The sequence below is a fragment of the Cryptotermes secundus genome, unplaced genomic scaffold (genome assembly GCF_002891405.2).
Source record: "Cryptotermes secundus unplaced genomic scaffold, Csec_1.0 scaffold66, whole genome shotgun sequence".
In the NCBI taxonomy this organism is placed as follows: Eukaryota; Metazoa; Arthropoda; class Insecta; order Blattodea; family Kalotermitidae; genus Cryptotermes; species Cryptotermes secundus.
In genome coordinates this window covers 3,622,666-3,631,025 of record NW_019731262.1, presented here as the reverse complement: position 1 = coordinate 3,631,025, position 8,360 = coordinate 3,622,666, and the positions used below count along the sequence as shown (strand labels likewise).

General features: G+C 43.3%; 1 protein-coding gene across 1 annotated transcript in view; it reads right to left on the bottom strand.

Annotated features, from left to right (window-relative positions):
- The window catches only part of LOC111866698, a 366,904-nt gene that overhangs the window by 112,714 nt on the left and 245,830 nt on the right, over positions 1 to 8,360 (bottom strand). The gene's annotated exons all lie outside the window — the stretch shown is intronic.

Here is an 8,360-nt window from a genome sequence, read left to right as displayed (position 1 = left end):
TTCAGATACTTATAATTTTTTGTTTACACACCAAAAAGCCTTTTCGAATACGGTTAAAATTGTGAAAACGACTCCACAACTTCGTGCGTAACTTAACTACTATTTCGGATACCTGTCCTCGACAAAGGATTTAAATACTATAAAGTATGCTTTGGGACTCTGTATTAAGAAATTCATGAATGCAACAACACGGGACAGTGGTTTTAGAAACAGGACGTGCGGACATCCTAAGTTTGAGGGCCATACACATACGATGTTACCTGAGGACTTTAACCGTAATGGAAAAGTCTCTGGTCGATGTCTACCACAGATCGAAACTATCGACGGCCCAAAAACATACTGGATAAAGCAAAAACTGGGGAGCCAGAGAAACCGCCATTACTAGGCAACGGCTGTGCAATATGCAACAATATCAAAGCCATCACTAAGCAACGTACACAAGTAACAATGAAGTAACTGCTGAAAGTGGTGTTTCTATGTGGCCCGCGTCAATCTTGGCGCCATGCAACAATATAAGTACTGTTGGAAGCGGTGTTTACTATGCGGTTGTTGCCGAGGCACGGACTTTCAATGACACGCTATATGTGCAAAATGTACACTTGACGCAAGGCCAAACATATTCATAAGAGACAAACCCATCTTCTCATCAAAGATGATGTTATATAAGGACTATTACCGTAAGAGTTCAGCTGAAAAAAAAAATCTCTTGTCGTGGGTCTCAAGGGGTCTGACGTCAAGACGAACTGATTGGCGGTAAACCGCCAGTCGTAAAGTAACTTTGACCCTCAGAGGCTGCGTTGAGAAAAAATCCAATGTGGAGGCGGGGTCGAATACCTCCACCGTAGCCCTGCGAGTCGTAGGAGGCGACGAAAAGGAAAGTCTCGAATCTGAGACAGTAAAATGTGGTCACGAGTCCCGTGGTACTCGGACCCGAGAATGACTGCGATGGCGAAGGCCAGCATCAATTGTAAACGACAGACCAGTCCTCTCGTCAGAGAGAGCACCACACATCAACAAACCTGCAACTGCCTGACAGTAATAAAAATCTGGCCGTAAGCCCCAGATAGGTGCTTTATTCCAAGAGAGACTGGCCGACTGGCCGTCGATAGTAACATAAGACACAAAGTCGGACTCAGACTTAGAGGCTGGGTCAACCCCAGGGCCATAATGCGGCTGGAAGGATTAGGTCTCTCGAAAAATCCAATGACCTCATCGGGAATCGAACCCGCGACCTTCTGACTTGTGACGTAGCGCCTCAACCAACTACGCTACGCGTGCTCTTTTGTTGAATACGTGCTCTTCTTCGAACGCCCTAATCATTAGTACGGAAAAAAGGTTAAGACTGCAGTCTTCTGCAATGTGACGCCGTACTGTTTGGTAGTTAGGGTCCAACGTTCCGTAGGAACTTGCTGTCTCTACATTCACGGTAGATTCTGATACTTTTCATCTTCCTTAATCGGCATCTCCTTCTGTATAACATTTCTTCGGTGAAAGTGTAGCACCCCGTCCAACTCAAGCGGGTAGACCAAACATTTTCGGCTGTCCCCGACGGCTTACACGTGTATTTAACTCATTCGCAACTAGAGGCGCCATGCCGTGGTGACAGGGTGCCCAATTAACGTGGGTGTGTATACCTAATGGTTACAAAGTGGTACGCCTACTGCTTGTTTCTCAAATAAATTTACGTACTAGCTCAGTCGGTATAGCGGCTGGCTACAGGCCGGACCGACGGGGAGTTGAGGTTCCATTCCAAGCAGAGAGAGGAGAATTTTCTTCTCTTTACAGTGTCCAGACCGGCTGTGGGGCACACACAACCTCCTAATTAATGGGCACCGGGAGATCATTCCCAGGAGGTAAAAGGGCGGGAGCGTGAAGCTGGCCAGTCACCTCCATTTAGTGCCGAGGTTAGTAATATGTCTACCTATATTTTCATTCCCCCATACGTCACTATGGCGTACTTCTTAGTTAAGAACACGAAAAACCTTTTTCACTATTAGAAAAGAGCTTTAGTATTTTCAATTCGTCACAGTGTCTGTAGAGAAGTGGTAAACAACGGACTGTGACATATTCCTAGATGGTACCGAGTATTCCAGTCCAATAAGGAAATAAAATCACAGAGATTCACTCTGGAGCTTAATTTCTAGTCAGCCGAATCAGAACGCAAGTTGGAAAATTAGCAAGTAAGGAGATGTGATATATTCCGACATTCGGAACAGTGCAGTCGGTACAGCGACGGGTTATTGGCTGGACGACCAAGAGGTAGGAGTTCAAGTCCCCGTGACGGTAAGAATTCTCACTTCTCCATGTTGCCCAGACCGGCTCTGGGACCCACCCAGACTCATATCCAATGGGCACCGGGGGCTCTTTCCCTGGGGGTAAAGCGGCCGGTTCGTGTAGCTGACCACCCACCTCCAACTAGTGCCGAGGTCAAGAAAATGTGAATCTATACATCCACTCCCCCATACGTCTTCATGGCGTGGTGCTTAATTAGTTAAGCACAGGGACAACTTTACCTTTATCGGATGTTCAACTTCGGTGGCCAAGTAAAGTGTTAGGGATCTTAGGGATACTCCCACTCTGCAGATTAACTTCTGCTCTCAGACCCGGGAATTGTACTGAACAGACCCACCTCATCCGCTGCGCTGGGTTTCGGACCATTATATGGTTAGATAAAAAAAAAACATTCTGAAGTGCTCTAAATAACAAGTCCTTGACTCTCATTGTGTCAGTAACATTTACAATTTCTCGGGCTAAGAGGAATGCAACGTCATCCTTGCAGACTGGTCAATGTGCCAGAACAGTCCATTACGTAGCAGTCCAGGAGGCATTGGTAGGTGCACACACGCATGCTGTACTATTATTACAACACTTGGCTGTTGCATGCCTCACGCCCCTCTGGGGGAGCAAATGGTAGGAGTGTGCCGAGCTAAATATAAACAAACAGGACTCAAAAATATTCTAACTTTTGCAGAAATAGAGCACTCCACAAACATGTACTACGAGGAGCGAGCCAGATGCAGTAGCTGGTTACGCTGTTAGCGCGGAAAAATTATTTACATAACTAGCATGGAGACCGCTGGAATTTAAACGGGAATATTATAGAAAATAAACTTCGTCAAAAATATTTCCCATCAATAACTGAAAAAGTTTCGTAAAGGCAGCTACATTTATACCGAAATGCTAACACAATATGCATTACGCGTGCTGCTAGCTTGACCAATGTTTACGACAAAAGTCGGCTTTTAAAACCAAACTGTCAAAAAGGAAATTAACCTAACCTCCCATTTTCTTCAACTTCTTTTCATTTGCAACTTCACCAACTGTATCATTCAGGTGTTAAGTCATCCTGGTCTACAGATACAAAAATAAAACCTGACGGACAATAACACATTTCAGTTTTAGAGTAGAACGACGATTATTCGAATTAATCAGTGATAAATGTGGTTCGGATACTCGAAAATTCGGATAATTGAATTAAATTCTTTGCCACAAAAGAAAACACCATTATAATGTAAATAATAAACCCATAGGGTTGTGAGACGTCGAGGCTACCACGTTTTCTAGACAATCAGCTCATAGATGGCGGTGAGGTTGTCAGCCTTACGCGCCGGCCACCCTTTACCGCCAGAAAGATTAGGTAAATTTACAAAAAGCGGCCTCCGTACTCTAGAGGTAACGTTCCCACCTCATGACTCGTAGTACGCGGGTTCAAACCCGGCGGAGGTCGTGGAATTTTTAAGGGCGGAAAAATTCAGGGAACAAGTCCTCCGGGAGGGACTTTAAGCCGTGGGTCCCGTGTCGTAGCTTTACGGCACGTAAAAGAACCTCATATCTCCTAAGGAGATCACTGAGCCAAATTCAAGGACATTTCCCGCCCAACAGTAGTCTCTAAAGCCTCTGATAGATGGGGGAAGCATTATAGATACCGCCAAGCCAGTAGAGGCCGAACTCGCTGACTTGGTCGGGACTGATGGTAAGCACCAGTATCGGTAGGGTATTGAGATTGGTAGAATATCATAGAGAGAAGCACAATGGACCAATACAGGTCTAAGTGCATGGGGAAACCCACCCTCTCCAATAACTAACTAACTAAATTGACAAAATCCAATTACATCATCGAGAATCGAACCCGCAACCTTCCGGCTAGTAGCATAGTGCCTCAAGCAACTACGCCACCTCATAATGTATTGCAGTATTACAATAATAATAACTTTTAACACAAGTGAAACATGAAAAATTAATAAATGTGATAAACAGCTGAGCTTGGGGTTTTCTCAAAGGCATACGGTGTGCGTTCAAGCTTGATTTTATTTGCAGCCTAAGACAGGAAAACACTCCAAGCTTCGAAAAAACAACATATACGTGTATTAAAACAAGTACACTGTTTTCATCCGGGGAAACATTCCGATGAAATAGCATCATGCGTAGGTCAGGTGAAGACTTTAAGGTGAATTAATTAACAATTATAACTGATGACCTACGCAAACCTTGCTCGAAGCAGAAAAAAGACGCTTCATAGACGCCAAGTCGAGGCGTTCCTCATCGTTACTTCGAAAACAAAGATTTCAAATTAACAGCTTCTGTTCGGCCATCAAGAATGACGCGAGCTTCGCTGTTCGTAGCACAACCAGCGTTCCATTTAGAATCTGGGCTCTTTCCCCTTTTCAAGGCAGAGTGCATATGGGGCTCCTTCAGGAGCTGCCGCCTCGCGCCTCTGTTGACTAACTTCGTGCAACTGAGCCCTTCTCGAGAAGTCGCCAGTCACGCAGCTACTCAAGAATTCTCAAGCATTTTATGAACTCCGAAGGTTCATTACCATGTTCACAAAAGCCCTCCACTGATCCCTATTCTCAGCGAGAACAATCCAGTCCATAAAACCCCATCCTACCTCTCTAAGATTCGTTTTAATATTATATACTCACTTACATTTTGGTCTTCCTAGTGGTCTCTTTCCTTCTGGCTTTCCCACCAATATCCTATATGCATTCATCTTCTCCCCCATTTGTGAACAAGTTTGCATGTGAGATGGCAAATAAGAAGTGAACAAGTCTGCGTGTGAGACGGTAAATAAAAAGTGAACAAGTATGCGTATGAGACGGTGGATAAGAATTGACAAGTCTGCGTGTGAGGCGGTAAATAAGTGAACAAGTCTGCGTGTGAGATGATGAATATGTGAACAAATTTGCGTGTGAGACGGTGAATATGAAGTGAACAAGTCTGCGTGTAAGACGGTGAATAAGTGAACAAGTTTGCGTGTGAGACGATGAATAAGAAGTCAACAAGTCTGCGTGTGAGATGGTAAATAATAAGTGAACAAGTCTGCGTATGAGACGGTGAATAAGAATTGAACAAGTCTGCGTGTGAGACGGTGAATAAGTGAACAAATATGCGTGTGAGACAATGAATATGTGAACAAATTTGCGCGTGAGACGGTGAATATGAAGTGAACAAGTTTGCGTGTGAGACGGTGAATAAGTGAACAAGTTTGCGTGTGAAACAGTGAATAAGTGTGTGTGTGAGACGGTAAATAAATGAAGAAGTCTACAAGTGAGACAAATGAACAAGTGTGCGTGTCAGATGGTGAATAAGAAGTGAAAATAAGTGCTTTAGTACAACATTCTGTAGACAGGAGGGGTGTGTTGTAAATTGCATGAGCCTATTTTCTTCTGCACAATTTCTGTATGGTCGACAAATTTTCATCCCTACATTTTCAAAACACAGGCCTATTAATATCGCTGTGACTCCTGGTATTTGTATGGTTTACCTAAATATCACGTACAACTTTTACTTCGTTAAATGCTGCCCTCTGTCTCAGGGGCCGGGGAAATTTAAGAATCAGTAACTATACAACTCAGAGATCTGTTCTGAACAAAACGTCCGCTGTTTCCATCTATTTCAATGCTGTTTTGCTAACTTTATAGCTGAGGGGGGTAATTATTTTGGCTGACCTCCCATTATCATTAACTTACGTAAGCTTTACGGGCCACACTACTTTAACGATGTTAAATAGTAAACTATTTATGTTTCAAGCTTTAAAATTTGTAAACAACAATACATACCCTAGAATAGCTTCCCCCTTAAAATTATTTTAATCTTACGACTAATTAAAGTCTATTTATGATGTAAGTGAACACATAAAGTACTCAGTTGTGTCTATTAAAGTATAACGTGGCCGTCTACACAACAACTGATAATGATTTTAATAAATAGAATAAAAATTAACAAGAGGTCAATATTAATTTTAATAGTCACTCTTCTTTATCACTACATGCTTCGATTGTACAGCGCATCAATAGGTGGCTCACATGATCTGTGCGATCGAACCGTGACGTGGTATAAATAACAACAATACAATTTAATATTGATTTATTAATCTGCATCTTATTTTATTGGGCCCAGTTGCCATGATATACACACCAAATTTCAGAAAAATTGGTTCAGGCATTCAGAAGTGTATAGGGGAAGGATACATAAATAGACAGACAGTAGGATGATCTCATAAAAAGCCTAATTTTATGGTCATGCTTTCGATTCCCGATGAGGTCATTGGATTTTTCAATTTACCTAATCCTTTCAGCCGCACTATGACCCTGGGGTCGACTCAGCCTCTAATACAAATGAATACCAAGAATCTTCCTGGGGGGTGGGGTAAAGGGCAGCTGGCCAGCGCGTAAGGCTGACAACCTCACCGACATCTGTGAACCGACTATCTAAAAAATGTCGGAGCCTCGACGTCTCACAATCCTATGGGCCTCCACGGCCTGTTACAGGGATAGTTTTTGCCGTTAAGATTTGTAAATACACTTAACTTACCTTCTGTTTAATTATAAAAACTATAAGTCTTGCAGAAAAAGTGTACTGAACATAAAATATGCGATTTATTCTCTTGTGCAACGTTTGTTCAATTTTTGTTCTGATAAATATTTAGTGTGTCGAGCCGGGATAACTCGGTCAGCATAGCGACGGGCTACAGGCTGGACGGTCAAGGAACTGGGTTTCGATTCTAGACAGGGGAAAGAATTTAACTTCACAGCGTTCATTTTTCTTTTCTACAGCTGTTATCCGAAACACTTTTCTGTCCGATAAACATCTCGCGAGTTCCGAAAGAGAGACACGCGAACACGCATGTGTCTTCCTGTTTTTATTATAGACGCCTAATTTATATTTAAACAGGTTATTAGCTCAGTCAGTATGACAGATTACGGGCTGGACGGCCGAGGAATTTGGGTTCGAGACCACAGATAGGCAAAAGATTTTTGCATTCTCCAAACGTCCGTACCAGCTGTGAGGCCCAGGCATCCAACTGGAACCGGATTTCATCCCCCGATGGATAACGCAACGGGGCGTCACCCCGACCTCCACCTAGTACCGATGCTACGAATGCGAGGAGATAATCCACTCTCCTATATTTTCATTGCGTGGTGCTGCTTAATTCGGCTGAGAGACAACATTGCCTTTATCTTTACATTGCGCTATGTTACTTTCGTGTAGGAGCCGGGATAACTCAGTCGGTACAGTGACGGGCTACGTTCTGGGCGGCCGGGGTTCGATTCCCGGCATGGGCAAGAGTTTTGTATCCTCCATAGCGTCCGAACACGACCTGGGGTCCATCCAGTCTCCTATCCAATACAAGTGGGAGCTCTAGCGCCGGGAGTAAAGCGGCCAGAACGTGAAGCTGACCACTCACTTCCATCTAGTTTCGAGGTCAAGAATTGTGGAGCTATACCTCCGCTCCCCCATATGCCTTCATGTCATACGGCTTAAGGAAAACTTTTTACCTTTTTAATGTTATTTTTGTGTTTAGTGAAGCGCATGCAACTTGGGTTACGATCAGTTTAACTGTGGTCGTGTTTCTGCGAGCCCCTAACTTCCCAAAAGACCTTTGTCTTTCTAGTGGGGATGTTTTCCAGGACCTTAAACCTCACGCCTGTCGAGAACTTTTCCACTTCGAGGTCATTTCAGACAAAAACGGTCTTTCAAAAGACCAATTTCTGAAGGCAGACATAACTATCTCCGCGAAACTGAGTCCTTCTTAATAAGCTATGGAGTCCTCAGCTACTCAAAAAATTTCTCAACATTTTATGGAAGCAGAAAATTAGATAAAATACCGTGTTCACTACAGCCGGTCACTGGTTTCCGTCCTGAACAAGACGCATTCAGTTCATACCTTTCAGTGCTACTGCTTTACTGGTAAGCTTCAATGAACTGTCAACCCTTTGTTTCGTGAAGATTTCTTGACTAGTTAAATCTGAGCCAAAAAAAATGCACACACGACCACTGCTCTCTTATTTTCCTTTTAGAGCATCAGACAAAATGACCTTGACCCGTGTTCTTCCAATATGTATAGATATATTTCTTAT